The sequence below is a fragment of the Cynocephalus volans genome, unplaced genomic scaffold (genome assembly GCF_027409185.1).
Source record: "Cynocephalus volans isolate mCynVol1 unplaced genomic scaffold, mCynVol1.pri scaffold_35, whole genome shotgun sequence".
NCBI classification, from domain to species: Eukaryota; Metazoa; Chordata; class Mammalia; order Dermoptera; family Cynocephalidae; genus Cynocephalus; species Cynocephalus volans.
Genome location: NW_026902463.1, coordinates 2,973,878 through 2,989,536, shown reverse-complemented (window position 1 = coordinate 2,989,536; position 15,659 = coordinate 2,973,878). Strand labels below are relative to the sequence as shown.

Genomic DNA, 15,659 nt, shown 5'->3' with positions numbered 1-15,659 from the left:
AGGTCCAAATGATTCTACGTGGATTATAACAAGTGTGTGACTTCAGAGTTAGTGTTTGTTCTTACATGTTATTCAATACAGCATCTAACTTCTGGTCTCAGCTTAGTCCAGCTTAAGCACAGGTCTATCGAAAGTCTACGCCACATATCTAGACCATACTCATCAACCTTTCTAAAGGACCTAGAGGGACTAAAGTCCCCAAATTATTTTCTCTTACCCAATTTTTCTCTAGAATGCTGTCCGGAGGTACTTGCTTCTGCAGGAGGGGACACTCGTTTCCGGGCCTTCTCTGAGTCCCTTGTGTTCAGTAAATCTGTTGTTCCTGACAATTTCTTCAAAATAGATTCATTATTTAACAGTGATCTGGATATTCCCTTTAATGTGAGAATCACATATTAAAAGACAACATACATTTCTTTCGTTCCTTAGGGCTTGCAACCTCTTTTCACATGCATGACTTTAGTTAATGGTTCAACAATCCCTGGAAAAACTTGGAGTGACTGAATACCAGAGAGAAAGGGAAAGGCCTGTGTGGGCAGGACAGTCTTAAGGCTCTTTTGCTTCAACTTTCTATATATACATGAGAGCGAGGGAGGGAGAATAATCTGGAAGACTACCTGGAGACTCAACAAGGTCTGTGAAAGAAGGAGGTAGGGGCTTATAGGGAAAAAGAGGGGATCTTCTATGAACTAGGAGACATTTGACAGAAGGAGAAAGGTAGGAAAGCACAGAGGGTAGAAAACACATCTGGAGAATGAACAGTGAGGTTGGGAAGAGAAGAAACAGTTGGCATAAAGGTTATCTAGACAACTAAGAGAGTGATGCTAAGAGCTGCAAACTGCCATATCCTGGAAGGGATATTTAACTTTGAAATTGAATTAACTAGTTCCTGTACCAATTCTGCCTAAGTAAGGGTGTACTACCAGCTAATTCTATTCAGTTTCCCGATCCGTAAATTGGCATACATGCTAATTCTTAATGGTACAGTGAACATGAAATGTAATAACGCTCACCAAAGTGTTTTGAGATTAACAATTTCTCTTATAGTCTTGACATCAATTTTCCTCCTCAACCATCTCTACAGTCAAAATCTAATTCAAAGATATTATCTTCAGCACTCTCTGACCCTGTTACCTCTATTTTAATTTGAAAAATTTGGAATTATTCAGAAAACACTGAGGGGGTCATCAAGGGCTCTGAGTTGGGCCTGGGACTCCTGAGAATAATCAGGTATGGACCAGGCTCTCAAAGAGCTCGTAATACAGAGGTGGCAGGCTATACAAATGATTACAAACAGCATGAGATTTGCCTAGTTCGGGCCCAGAGGAAATAGCAGTTAACTTCTTCCTACAGGGATGAGCATTTAAAATCAGTACCAGGATACATTTCTACTGAATAGTGTAATATACATGAAGTGCTAAGTCATTCTCCTATCTGTTGTTTCTCAATCAAACTTCAAACTTCTCAGGGCTAGGAGCAGTCTTCTCACATCCGAATGGGTCCCTTATGAGAGAGTAGGAACTATCTCCGTCTTCATCTGGGACCAGGCACAATGTAAATTGACTGTATATTGCCAAGCTCCCCTCAGACTGTCTTAGCGTATCTCTCACTTAGCACATCAGAGAAGAATCAGGTTGAAATAATCAGTCAGATGAATAATGTAAAGGTGTATGAGTAAGGCAGCATGAACTTTACAAAAGAAGAAAGATTTAATCAGCTCTTAAGTACTTTAGGGAAAGAAGGAGTATTGAATTAGACTGAACCACTACTGACTGTAATGTCAGGCATAATCTAACTTTTCTGTACTTCAGTTTTCTCATCCACAAAATGGTTATGCTTATAGTACCAACTTCATAGGGTTGTTGTAAGGTTTGAGTGAGTTTATTCACGTACAATGCTTAAAATAAAGTCTGAAATATTGCAAAAATAAAACAAGCAGTAGTGATTATCATTGCTCTTCTTATTAACTCTTAAAAGGATGATGTCCGACATTGTGCTAAAGAGATCAGAAAAGGGAGGCAGCAGTCCTACGATACTGTGCACATTCTCCTTCTCTTACCTGTGTTTGGATCTTACATGAGGAAGATTGTTGTGTCAATAGGATTTTTCAGGTATTCACCTTCTGGTGTTTACTCTGTTCCACTCTGAAGACCACCCAAGGAGGATGGACCAAAAGGTGATGAGAAATCAGTGTTTTGATTGGTAAATATTTCCAAGCTCAGAAGATTCTCATTAGGGACAGAGAATTCTGAACTAGAGAGTGACAATTCCAAGTATTATCCAAGGGTGATTTGAAAATGGTTTCTGAAGTACCATGAAGACCTTTGCTTCTATTGGAGGCACTGCTAATTTTCTTAAAATGTTTTTTAAAAATAGAGCTCTGGATCTTGGTGTTAACACCACACTCTAACCAACTGAAGTAACTGGTCACCCACCAAAAAACAAACAAAACAAAACCTCATCTGTGCTTCATCTTGTGTTGACAAGGTTTCTATTACATTTATTTAAAAATATATATATATATATTGACTTGACTTTCATGAAAAAACGCTGAACAAAACCACACAATGGAGGAAAGGACAGTCTCTTCAAGAGATGGTATTGGGAAAACTCGATCACCATATGCAAAAGAATGAAGATTGACCCTATGTTACACTACATACAAAAATTACATCAAAATAGATTAAAGGCCTTCATGTGACACCCAAAAGTATAAAACTTCAAGAAGGAGACATGGGGGAAAGCTTCAAGAAATTGAGTTTGGCCACGATTTCTTGGAAATGACACCAAAGCATAAGTGACAAAAGCAAAAATAGACAAAGAGAAGTATGTAAAACTTAAAATCTTCTGAGCACCAAAGGAAACAATCAAGGAGTGAAAAGGCAACCTACAGACTGGAAGAAAATATTTACAAACCATATATCTGATGAGGGGTTAATATCTAGAATATATAAAGAATTCCTACAACTCAGCAAGAAAAAAACTCAGTTAAAAGAGTGGGTGCTATGACTGGGTTTTTTTCCTCCAAAATTCATATTTTGAAACCCTACTTCCTGGTGTGATAATATTTGGAGATGGAGCTTTCGGGAAGTAACTAGGGCTAGATGAGTTCATGAGGGTGGGGTCCTCATGATGGGATTAGTGCTTTTTATAAGAAGAGGAAGAGAGAGATTCCCCCCAAGAGGTGGAAGTAACCTAAATATCCATTAAAAAATGAATGGATAAGGAAAATGTGGTATAGAAATACAATGGAATATTATTTAGCCTTAAAAAATAAAGAAACCCTGCCATATGCTGCCACATGGATAAATCCTGAAGACATTTTACTAAGTTAAATAAGCCAGTCACAATAAGCCAAATATGGCATGGTTCATTATTTGAGGTATCTAAAGTAATCAAATTCATAGAAACAAAGTAGAATTGTTGCCAAGAGCTGGGGCAGGAGGAAATGTGGTGTTGTTGTTCAATGGGTATAGTTTTATAGTCATGCAAGATGAAAAAGTTCTAGCAGTTTCTTGCACATCAGTGTGTATATAGCTGATAATATGAAACACTCAAAAACTGTTAGGAGGGTGAGTTTATGTTATGTGATTTCTTACCACAATAAGAAACAATAAATTGACTAAGATGGGGATTTAACTGAATCCAGATAATGATGTGTGACAAACCGTGGGGTTAGTCATTTCTTCTTCTAAGACACTTGATCCAATGACTGCACTATTATGAGATTAGGGTTAGAAAGCTCTTTGGTGGATTTACAGTTCAATTAAGGTTTAGTTAAATTGCCCACTAATTAATTAACAATGTTTAGCAAAACCAGTCTTTCTTTATGACTTTAAAGAATGGTAAACTTTAAACGTATAGAAAAGTACAGAGAATAATGCTGGAAAACATAAATCCACCACCATGCAGTCCCATTTCAACATTCTGCCACAGCTGCTTGAGATGTTTTTATTTCTACTTTTTATTTCAAAATTCAAAAGTAAAAATAAAACAAACAAAAAAGGTAACTATGACATAGTGAAGCCACCTGCCAGCCCTTCCTCCTTCTCTTGTGATGATAACGTCTGAGTTTGGTATTTCTTACTCACATTCAGGTTTTTATACTTTTAGCACTTATTACTGTATCTGTAAATAAAATATGTAATCATTTTACACGTTTAAAACCTTTATATGAACAGCCTCTTACTGTATATACTCTTTCGCATCTTGCTTGTTTGTTGAACATTTGTTTTTGAGAGAACATGTTCTCCTTTGTTAACTCCTAAGATAAAGCCGAGACATCAACCCAGGCTGGTTTCAGGAGGTCACTTCTAATTCCTCCTGGCCCCGCACCTTTCTGACTAGGTATCCATTCTTCATCGGAATCCTCAGTGTCATCCACATGGAGTTTGGCCTGCCTCCAGTGACACATGAAAGCTGTTCGAGGGGCTCTAGAAAGAAGCCAAATCTTTGTCCTAAAAGGGAAGAGGTGGGAGGAGGAACAAAGGGTGGTGGCAATGGAAAGCACCACAAAGCCAGTGTGGCTCAGCATGGGCTGGGAGAGTCTTGAACAAGGTCAAGATGTGAGCTCTGCATGACTAGTGCCGACACTCAGCCATACCCTGACAAATAAAAAGAACAAAATTTCCCCTCCAGATTTGTCTCCATACAGAAGGGAACTGTGGGCAGATGCAGCCACCTAAGAGAGAGCCATAATAATACAGGGACAGAAGACCTGTTTTCTATTTCCCAGGCTGGTCTGCAGCCAGCACTTGGAGTAACCTATGTTAATCAGTTCATTATAGTTCCTTTTCACATTCCTATAGCAAATTTTCTTCGATTCTCCCATCTCTGCCCCTTCTTCCTTGGAGAAGTATATCGAAATGCCTTTGAACGCATCTTTAGCCTAGAGAAAATAACATAGTTCATCAGTGATTTACTGTATACATCACAACACCGAGTGGGGCCTTTTCTTCTACCTTGTAATCATAACAAGCAGAACACAGCCTGGGGCCTTGGGGTGGTCTCTGTGAAACAAGGATAAAGATATTTGTTCCCGCCCTCCCCAGATTGTGTCCTGTTTGAGAGGACACAGCATTTTTCTAGCTCTCCCCAACACAGAGAGTTTGATTCCAGTGTCCTCTTCTCTCCCATGTCCCAGACGGGACAAATTGTCCCCACTCCACGCACATTCACAGCCAGGGTCACACAGAGTTGCAGGCCATGGGTCTGTGGCCCCCCAGACACCAGCTCCTGTCACTCGGTTCCCCTCTCCATCCTTCTTACAGATCCTGCTTGGAGCCCAGCTTGACTTCCCCCACCTCTCACCTTGGGCTTCTGCCCTGTACTCCCTGCATCTCCCTCAGGGGTCTCCTCCCGGGACCTGTTGGGGCTCTCGGTGCTGGGACAGGCTGGCAACTACCTGCTCCAACTCCAAGGTTGGGAAGAACCCTTGAGTCTCCCAGCTACAAGGCCAACGTTCCTGTGGAAAGAGATGGTGCTGAGAGGAGGCCACAGCCCAGACCATTATGCACAGCCAGGCTCTGTCTTCTCCACTTGGCCATGTTGTCCAGACCAGGAAGATGTGGAGACCTTGCAAGAACTGGAGGATGTTGGGGAGGTCTGAGGGCTATCGATGGGATAGGGGGAGGGTCTCTGCTGGCCATGACAGACCACCTAACATAAGCTGTACTGTTTCAGTTCCCCTGCATCTTGACGCGTCTGAGGAAGGGTGGCAAAGGTGCCTGAGGGTCAAGGCTCAGGTATCTTCGAGGGGAGTCCTGAGATGTGAGGGCTGGGGGAGGCCCATGTAGACTTTGAGGCCCCCTGACTGATGGGACTCGGGTCAGACTCACCAGCTCCACTGAGAGGAAATGAACATTTCTCATAGGAAGCTTCTGGGATCTTCAACTGGAGATTCTGGAAAACTGTGGGAGTAAAGCAGTCTGGATCTCTAAGGAGCAGCAATCCCACAGGCTGAGGAGATTGCGGGTCTCCAAGGCCAATGAGATTTGGGGTCTCTCAGGCTGAGGTTCTGGGGGTTTTGGGGTTGAGGGGATTTGGGGTATCTCAGGCTGATAGTATTTGGGGTTTTTCAGGACAAGATTTTGGGTCTTTCGTGCTGAAGAGATTTGGGATACTCAGGTCGAGAGGCTTTGGGATTCATCAGGTAAATGGAGTTTGGGGTCGCTGAGGATGAGAGGATTTTGCATTTTTGAGGCTGAGGAAACTCGGGGTCTCTCAGGCTAAGGAGATTTGGGGTCTCTCATTAGGGGGCATTAGGCTCTCTGACACTGACGTTATTTGGGGGTCTTTGAAGCAGAAGGACGTTTCCAGGCTGAGTAGGATCTCTGAGCTTGGGGAAATTCAGTCTCTCTGTGGCTGCGGTATTTAGCGTTTCCCAGGCTGAGGGGAATTGTGATTCCTCAGGCTTAGGGTGTTTGGGCTCTAAGCATTAGAGGATTTGGCGTTCCTGTGGGTGAACGGTAGATTTGAGGTGGCTGAAGCTGAGGTGCGTAGGTGTCTCAGGCCGAGGGGGTTTGAGGTCGGTCCAGGTTAGCGGATTCGAGGTCTCTTGGGGATCAGGGGATCTGGGGTTTCCCAGGCTGAAATTTGAAGGTCTCGGGCTAAAGGTTTACAAGGGTTTCTTACTGCACGGCAAAGACTTCCCGAGTTCCTGTCAGTCTCCCTGGCTTTCTCCTGCCCCGCTGCCCACCCTGACTGGCGCCCGCTGGGATCCTCTCTGGTTGAAACGGCCACGCAGCCACCGGTACCACCAAACCACCTATCAGAGTTGTGACCCAAACGCTCCCGCCAATGAGCGATCAGAAGGACATAAAGGGGCGGAGAGTAGGGAGGAGCCAAGCCTGTCAGTCACAGGCTCCCCTCAGTCCTAGGCTCGGGTGGTAAGGCGGGACCTGGTCTTTCCCGCCTTGGGGACAATCCACCCCAAACCTCAGGGACTGGCCGCTCTGGGTGGATCCCTGAAGGGGTGATTGGATTATAGCACCATGCAGTAGTGAATGGTTTAAAAATGGTGGTGAGTGACGTGGTTCTGAGGACTTTAAAAGAAGAGGAGAGTCTGTCTCTCTGCTCTCTCTCTCTCTCAGCTTCCACCATCTTGCAGCGTGAGACCCCTGGGTCACTGTTGCCACCACAAGATGGACTTTGGACTTCCCAGCCTCAGAAACTTTCGCAATAAATTTCATTTTCTTTATAAATCACCCAGTTCAGGTATTTTTTTATAAGCAACAAAAACAGACTAATTCAGCAAGCTTTTCTCTCAGGCTCATCTTTAGGCTTCAGGTAATCCACAAGAGAAGACTTGAGCAGATGTAAACTGCTCGTATAGTTTTGACGGTGTACCAAAATTCTGAGCCAATCTGAAAAGAACAAGACAGCATTTTTTTTATTTGTCCTGTCTTACATTTTGTTCTGGGCACATAAAGAAATGTCTCCCAAATTACTGCTTAATGGAACAGAGACATCAGTGATTGCACACGACAAGTATGGTCTACTCAAAACAGTTTTGAAAAGTAAGTTTAAAAAATCGACTATAATGATCAGAAATAAACCATGGTGAGGGAGAATAACGTGTTCTCCAAAATTACTACATTGCAATAATCATAAATTCCAGGTTTCAAAAACAAAACAAAACAAAAACCTAACAAACGGGAAAACTTTTCAAAGCATGCAAAGAAACATGAAAGCACTTCCCATTCACGGGAAAATAGTAATGATGATGATGATGATGATGATGATGATGATGATGATGATGATGATGATGATGATGATTTAAAAAATGGTGGGTGGGGACTCCCAGTCAATGAACTTATTAGACAGTCTTTAAATCACCCAAATCAACTGTCATACATATGTCCAAGAGGTAAAGGGAATGATGCACAAAGAAATAAAAGAAACCAAGGGAACAATGTCTAACCAAATAGAGATTCTCAATAAGGAGATAGAAATCAACAGCTCGAAAACCATAACATGTGAATTGACACCTTCACTAGAGGTTTCAAATGAAGGTTTGAGCATGCAGAAGAAAAAATCAGAAAACTTAGTTAGTTCACTTGAAATGATCCTGTATGACGAGCAGAAAGAGAAAAGAAAGAAAAAATTAAACACAGCCTAGGAGACTGTGTGATCCCCATAAAGCAAGCCAATTGTATTAATCCACTTCTGTTGCCGATAACAGAAAACCTGAAACTGAGTGATTTATAAAGAAACAAAACATGTTTCTTACAGTTTTGGAGGCTGGGAAGTCCAAGGTCCAGGAAAAATATCCGGTGAAGGCCTTCTTCTTGGTGGTGACTCCAGAGCAATGCAGGCTGTCACAGGGAGAGAATGGGTGAGCAAGAGAGCTAACCTGCTCACTTGCTTTCCTTCTAAAGTTGTCAGAACCACACCCATGATAACTCATTACTTCACGGACAAGGGCATAGTACTCACAATCCAATCCCTCCTCAAAGACCCTATCTTGCAAATATTATAATAGTACTTCCCACTCTCTTAACACTGTTACAATGGAGGTCAAGCCCCAGTGAGTTTTGAGGAACAGTCGAAGCCCAGAATGACAGTCCCAGAAGAGAGGCTAAAGAGAAAAGGGCAGGAAAACAAACAAACAAACAAACAAACAAACAAAAAAAAACACATTTCGAAGAATAATTGCTCGAACTCCCAAAATTCTTGAGAAGACATGAAAGTTCAGATAGAATGTTCTTTGGCTTAGAAGCCTTTAGACCAAATTATCTCTTCCTGAAGCCCTCACATTTCTTCAACACCCAGACCCTGTAGGCAGAATAGGCTCACACTGTTACCTGCCCTTTCTGAATGCCCTGTTTAGTTTATGTCCCCCTCTCACTTCTCTGCAGGAGGTCAACGAGAATAGAGATTTTTTGACAACTTCTCATGCAATGACAAACCCATACATAAATAGCTTAGAACAAACAAATCATAAAGAAATTGTGCATAGATTAAGGTTTTTAAAGGAATAATCCAGTTAAAAACTGGAGGGGCTGTGACCATCAACTCCATTCACCACTGCACTGTGTTTACAGAACACTTACAAGTAAACCTGACAAGTAAACCCAAGACTCCCCCCCGCCCTTGAAAACGACCTGACACATTCCCTTCAAAGCGTTCATTCTCTTCTGGGGGCGAGGGGTAAAGGGGGCAGAACTAGGAGGCGTAGTTGTTACTGACTTTTCCGAAAGCCTCTCTTATGTGATCCAAGTGGGATTTATGCTCCTCGTTAACTTCAGTGAGTGCACAAGCTATCCCTGTTTCTAAATATGTAACAAGGTTAGTTATGCCTATAAGTAAAGCATTTCCGTGACTCACAAAAATAACTCACAGATAATCTCAGTTAGAAGAGATAGACGGATTTGATGCAGAAATGGAGAAAACAGCCAAATTCACTTGGAGACAGGCTCAGACACAAACTATATATGAATGAATGAACAAACGGTAACAGTGGCAGATAGCAAAGCAAAGAGATGAAAATATTGAAACCACTGTAGAGATGTGAGTGTTCAGTTTACATCAGCAAGGATAAATGATATCAGATGATAAAAGTATGGGCAGAATCAGAGAAATGGAGAAAACAGCCAAATTCACTTGGAGACAGACTCAGACACAAACTATATATGAATGAATGAACAAACGGTAACAGTGGCAGACAGCAAAGCAAAGAGATGAAAATATTGAAACCACTGTAGAGATGTGAGTGTTCACTTTACATCAGCAAGGATAAATGATATCAGATGATAAAAGTATAGGCAGAATCAGAGAAATGGAGAAAACAGCCAAATTCACTTGGAGACAGACTCAGACACAAACTATATATGAATGAATGAACAAACGGTAACAGTGGCAGACAGCAAAGCAAAGAGATGAAAATATTGAAACCACTGTAGAGATGTGAGTGTTCAGTTTACAGCAGCAAGGATAAATTATATCAGATGATAAAAGTATAGGCAGAGTCAGAGGAAGAGACACACACTCACACACAGAATGAGAAAGAAACCTGGTGAAATGCAGACACTCAATTTGAATTTTAAACAGAGAATACCAAGACACTGACATCAGGAAAAACAAATGTGGTTCAGAGATATCAAGTCAGAATGCTCACAAATTAATCATGTGATTATGAGGCCCACATGCACTGATACTCCATGGAAGGAAGCATTAGGGAAAATGTACAATTTCACACTTCTTTTGGTAACCCCAAAACAGCGGGACCATGTGAAAGCAGTAATATGACTGAATTACACCTATGAGTCAAGGACGAAACTCAGGAAGCTGCATTCTCTTGGGTGGACATGACCAAGCCACTAGGCAATAGCAGTTTAGTCAACAGTAGACAGCTACGGTTTTGCTAGACCCTCCATGGAAGTTCTCCTCACATTTCACTCCAAGAGCAGCTACAGTTAAAACTGGCAACCAAGGGCTAGCGGGAGATAAGTATTTCGAGAACCCTTTCCTAACCTTTTCTCCATTCATTAAACACTAAGTAAGACCCCTAAACTTGCAGCTAAATACTCAGAAAAGGGCACACAGAAATCTGCTGACCTGCTCTCATGCAGGGCTTCTGGAACTGCTCTCTTTTACAAGCACAATGGAAGATAGGTAGCAGCACATGGCACCGGAAAAGGTTCCTGCTGTTTGGATCAAGATGGACCAAGTTGCTTAGAAAGCCTGTCCCGTTCTTTCCTTTTATGTTAACCTTATGCACAACATGCTGAAAACACCACAGAAAATGAAAGGTTTCTGGGTTCCTAATACGGTGTGGGGTATCATTTACTAAGACAACATTCTCACTGGAGTATACCAAGAAAGGAATGTACTCATAATGGCTTACCTATTTACATTTTGGGATCTTCACCTAATACACAGGGTCTTCGTTAAAAGCTTAGACCATCTGAAAATAGGAATATTAAGAATAATGTCTACATCTAGGATCATCTAGGGACAGACAGCACATGGGTGAAAGTCTAGCAGTTGTATATTTAACCACTCCACCTCCCTGCTCTGTTTATATTTTTTGCCCAAACTCAGTCACCTGGAAAAACAACGGGACTCACATACAACTACAAGGAGACCCGCTTTTTCCCAAAAGTTTATCTTTTCACTTAGTCACCTTTGCCAGAAACAAAGCCACACCTTCACTGCCTTCCCTCATCCCTTTGTGTCCTTTCCCACAGTCCCTTCATATACCATATATTCCCATTTCTTAAAATGTTGCTGGGAAGCCTGGCCCTGACAGGTTGATTGTCCCAGCAAAGCACTGTGCATTCATCTACCTAAGGATGACATTTGGTTCAGAAGAGAAACGAACTTTAATATTTCCACCTTGAATTCTCTTAACGCACAAGAGAGGATATTTGGAGGAGCCCTGTGCAAGAAAATTTCACCCTGATTATCTTACTTCTGTAATCACTAGGTCCTTTCCTTGAACTACCCTCACATTCCTGGGAAAAACAAGAAGTGTCAAACTAAACTGTTTCTCTTTCCTTTCTTCTTTCTCCACAACCCCCTGCTCTGTGGGGAAGGAATAAAAAAAGTCCTCAGACGGAATCCCAAACCTTGGTGTATCTGCTCTCTACAACTTTATAAGCCCAGATCCTCCACAGACTGACAGTTCCAGGACAAAGAATTAAAAACCCACATGGATCTGACCTATGTAGAATCTCACCCCAATCCGGTACACAAGCACACACACAGAGACACATATGTTTGATGGTGTTTATTTCTCCTTCACACCAATCCGATTTTATCCAAGTGTCTTGCTGTCTGCATTTTTCATCACCTGACCGGCTTTTCTTTCAATCCTGAGCATGAGAACACTGTATCTGAAGTCACTTTTTAGAAGTTCTGCTTTTTTAGGTAAAGTCTGATGCTCCGAGATATTCAACTCAAAAACTTGGAATACTCTAAAACACACAAACACACATAAAAACTCATTTTCTCTGAAAAATGTTAAAAATTGCTTTAATTATGCAAGGTCCTGCCCAGGAAAAACTAGCCCTTCCCCGTTTGTGACCTCTTCAATTTCCCCTTACCATGTGTTAGAAATTGCTCTCCGTAACATCTGCCCCACTGCCAGTGTTCTCTGTATGAGTAGAATAAGCTAAGGAGATAAACAAGAAAATTAAAAGACACTGATTACCAAAATGGAAAATTGATGAGAGAAAGGAATGAGAGACTGTACAAATATTCATAGCCTTTTGTGGAAAGGGTGAAAGGAGGAACATTTGATGAGCCAAAATTTAAGGGGGTGGAGAAATGACTGAGGGTGGGGTTGGCTGTCATGGAATTAAGTTCAGAGAAGTAAAGGATTGAGCTTTGCTTCTGTCCAAACGACTCCGGACACTGACTATAGTGCAGTGGGCTTAAGCTTCCCCAGCTATAACTTGTTTTGCAGTGCAGTTTCTCCAACGTTCCTGTTTCATCTTGATGCCCTGGGTGACCTGGTTTGTGTCATTCCCTGTCTTTCAATTTCTACACTTGTGAAATGAGTGTCCAGGTACCTACAAACATGCATTTCAGCCCCTACTTCCTGAGCTGCTCACCTGCCCTCTCGGTTCCCTGTCCAGGCACCTGCATCCTCATGTGGTACCGCAGGGGATTGAGCCATAGGTCTTTACAGATGATCTGTTAGGGGAACCAGGACAGGACCGCTCAGGGTTCAGACACCATTCCCAAGAAGGCTGGGAACCCTCCCTGGTCATTTCTGAATTTTCGCAGTGAGGCCCTACCTCAGCGATCCTGTTAGATCCTGCAAAGTTGTGGTCAGAAAACCAGTTGAAGAAGTTAACACTGCTGTTGTGGTGCCTGCGGCTATAAGCCTCATGTTCATAATCCTGATACCACTGAACTGGAGTGGAATGAGATGCCCTGTATCCTGCAGGGAAGAAAAGTATACAGGAAGGGGTTGGAGCATGCTGACGATGATAAACCCAACACCTTCACTACCCATCCTGGGATCCACCTCCTACCGGTGACATTAATGAGATATTCCTTAATAATCACTTTATTCCGGAAGTACGGGTTGTTCCGAAAGAACAACATGATCTTGCAGCAGTGAATGGGATGCCTGATTTCCTCCACCTGTCATGACAAAGTGGAGAAGGTTAAAATTTCTCTTCAGGTCACCTACCCTTTTCTGTTTGCCTGAAAGTATTGCTTCTCTTATCCTTCCCCGCTCAACCTTCCAGCCTCAGTCTCACTAGTTCTGACCTCCAAGTCGATCATGTAGCTAAGCAAGTCTTCATCTTCATCGCTGATCATGGCCAACATCTCGGGGTGGTTCACAATCTGCCTCAGGTCAAGGAGCCTTTCCATGCTACGGAAGTAGGCGCTAGAAGCAACTGAGCATGTATAAACAGCTAGGAGAGTGTGTTGCGCAGGGGTCTCCCACACCTCACACATTGTGTCTCCCACACCTTATGCACCGTGCCCTCCCTGCCTTTCATGAGACACACTCAAGGCAATGGGTGCCTTGCATGGCCTTAAATGGGAGACTGTCCACGTTGACACAGGGAGGGGCTCCTTTCTGAGGGATGTTGAGCTCTATGTGTCCCTGATGTACTAGGGGCAAAAGTGAATCTGCTTGTATCTAAGTATGCACTTTATCAGCTCTTACTGACTAGGGTGGGAATTCATACACTTTCCTACAGCATTATTTTCAGCAAAGCCTGTCCTTCAAACACCTTTTCTACATGAGAACTCCTTTGTGCTATTCACGACACTGATCCAGAATGACTTCTAATTCTCCGCCCCAGTTAGTGTCTCTGTGCCATAAGTATTTGTATTTGCACGAGTGTGGCTGCAGCTCCGTCTTCCCTCAGTCTGTACCTTCCTCCACAACCCCCAAGTAGATGTTTTCCAGTACAGGAATGGAACTCTGGTCCTTGGTGCTATCAGTTCCATTCTCTAAACAACTGAGCAACCGGCCAGAAAAGCCTGTATATTCTCATGTTGAACTGTCCCGTGGATCGATTGCTATTACCCTTGCCCATGCTCCTACTGGTCAGTATAAAGCGAGATTCAAAAGGATACGGCTTTGGCCCAGAAGCCAGGGATGCCCTGGATGATGGCCCTTCGGTGACCGAGATGAGTCCTGCGTCTCTGCACCAGGTTCTGCCTCAAACGAGCAAAGGCCCTCCTGGCTTGGTTGTTCACGGGCTCCAACTCTAACTGAAGGACCTCCAGTGACTACAGAGGGGATAAGGACAACATGGGGCTCCACAGAGTCTGTGTCGGGGTCTTCTATTCAAGCTTCTCCTCAGGCTCTACAAGTTGCATCAGAGTTTCCTCCCCCAGGTCTTCTTCCTGAACTTATTCCTCAAATTCCTCCTCCTCCTCTTCCCTGTCAGGCTCCTACACCACCCTCTCACCGTCCATCACGTGCTGCGCCCACTCCCCCTTCCACTGCTCCTGCTCCTCCTTCTCCTCGTCCTGCTCAACTTCCTCCACCTCTTGAATAACATCCACCAACACAAGCACCACATCCTCCTGCTCCTCGACTTCTCTCTCCCCTTGTCCCTCTTCGGATTTCCCCTTCTCTTCCTGCTCCTCCTGCCACTCAACGACCTCCGCCACCGCCATTACATCCACAAGCACAGCACCACGTCTTCCTGCTCTTTATCCTCCTGGTCGTCGACTTTTCCTTCCTCACAAGCCTCTTCCGGTTTCTCCTCTTTCCTCCTCCACAGCGACCTCCACCACCTCCACTGCCTCAAACAAAACTGGCGCCACCTCCTGCCCGGTCGCTTCCGCCTCCCTCTCTGCCAAGGCCGCGCTTTCCTGCACAGCTTCAACCCCGGTCCCGGAGGCCTCCTCGGGCGTCCCACCCAACTCTGCCAGGGTCGCACACCCCACGCCATTACTGGCCTCTGGCGGCTGCTCCCCAAGAGGCCTACCGGCCCCTCCCTCCCCAGGGCCCTTTCCCACACCTACCTTTATCCAGGGTTCGGCGGAAGCCCCTTCCTCCCGGGAGCCCGCCTAACTCGCCATGCTGCCCTGGTCCTCAGCAGGCTCAGCTGCGCCGGGTAGGCAAGGTCGAAAGCCTTGAGCTGCACACCCCCAGCAGCAGCTAGAGAAGCCGAGCCGCAGGCAGCTTCCGGCTCTGAGAACTTCCGGGAGCCTCGCGGTCGGTCACGGCATTCTGCGCATGCGCAGGACTTTGGCCCGCTCTGCCGGCTTCATGGCGCCAAGGCACCCAGCCACGCCCAGACCTCTACTGTGGGTCCACGGCCAATGGATGAAGAGGTAGTGGCTGTCACGCAGGATGGCCCCGCCTCCCGTACTCAGGCATCTGGGGCACAACTGCCCCGCCTGCGAGCCCTGGCCGTTGTCTCTAGGAAGCCCTCCAAGCTTGCCATGTGCAGTGCACACACACAGCCGGTTTGCACTTTGTAAAGTCCAATGAGTGTTCCAGTCCAAAGTCCATGCCTGCGTCTTGTGTGGCACCGAACCCAGACAACATAAAGTACTTAAGGACACGAAGTGGGCGCATTGGACAGTACTGGGTATTTCAGTTCCAGCCCACAGACAGAATGAGGTTCTCTGAGGGTCGGGCCCATGTGTTGCTCTATATGATGCTGCGCTGGATTTCATCGGGTCTAGAGGCAGAGAGCAGTACTGCAAGCCCTCCCTCAGGATTAGGAAAA

At 44.4% G+C, this 15,659-nt stretch overlaps 1 pseudogene; it reads right to left on the bottom strand.

Annotated features, from left to right (window-relative positions):
- LOC134369103 (histone-lysine N-methyltransferase PRDM9-like) overlaps positions 1 to 15,195 on the bottom strand; it is a 31,686-nt pseudogene extending 16,491 nt beyond the window's left edge.
- Between the last annotated feature and the right edge of the window lie 464 nt (positions 15,196 to 15,659).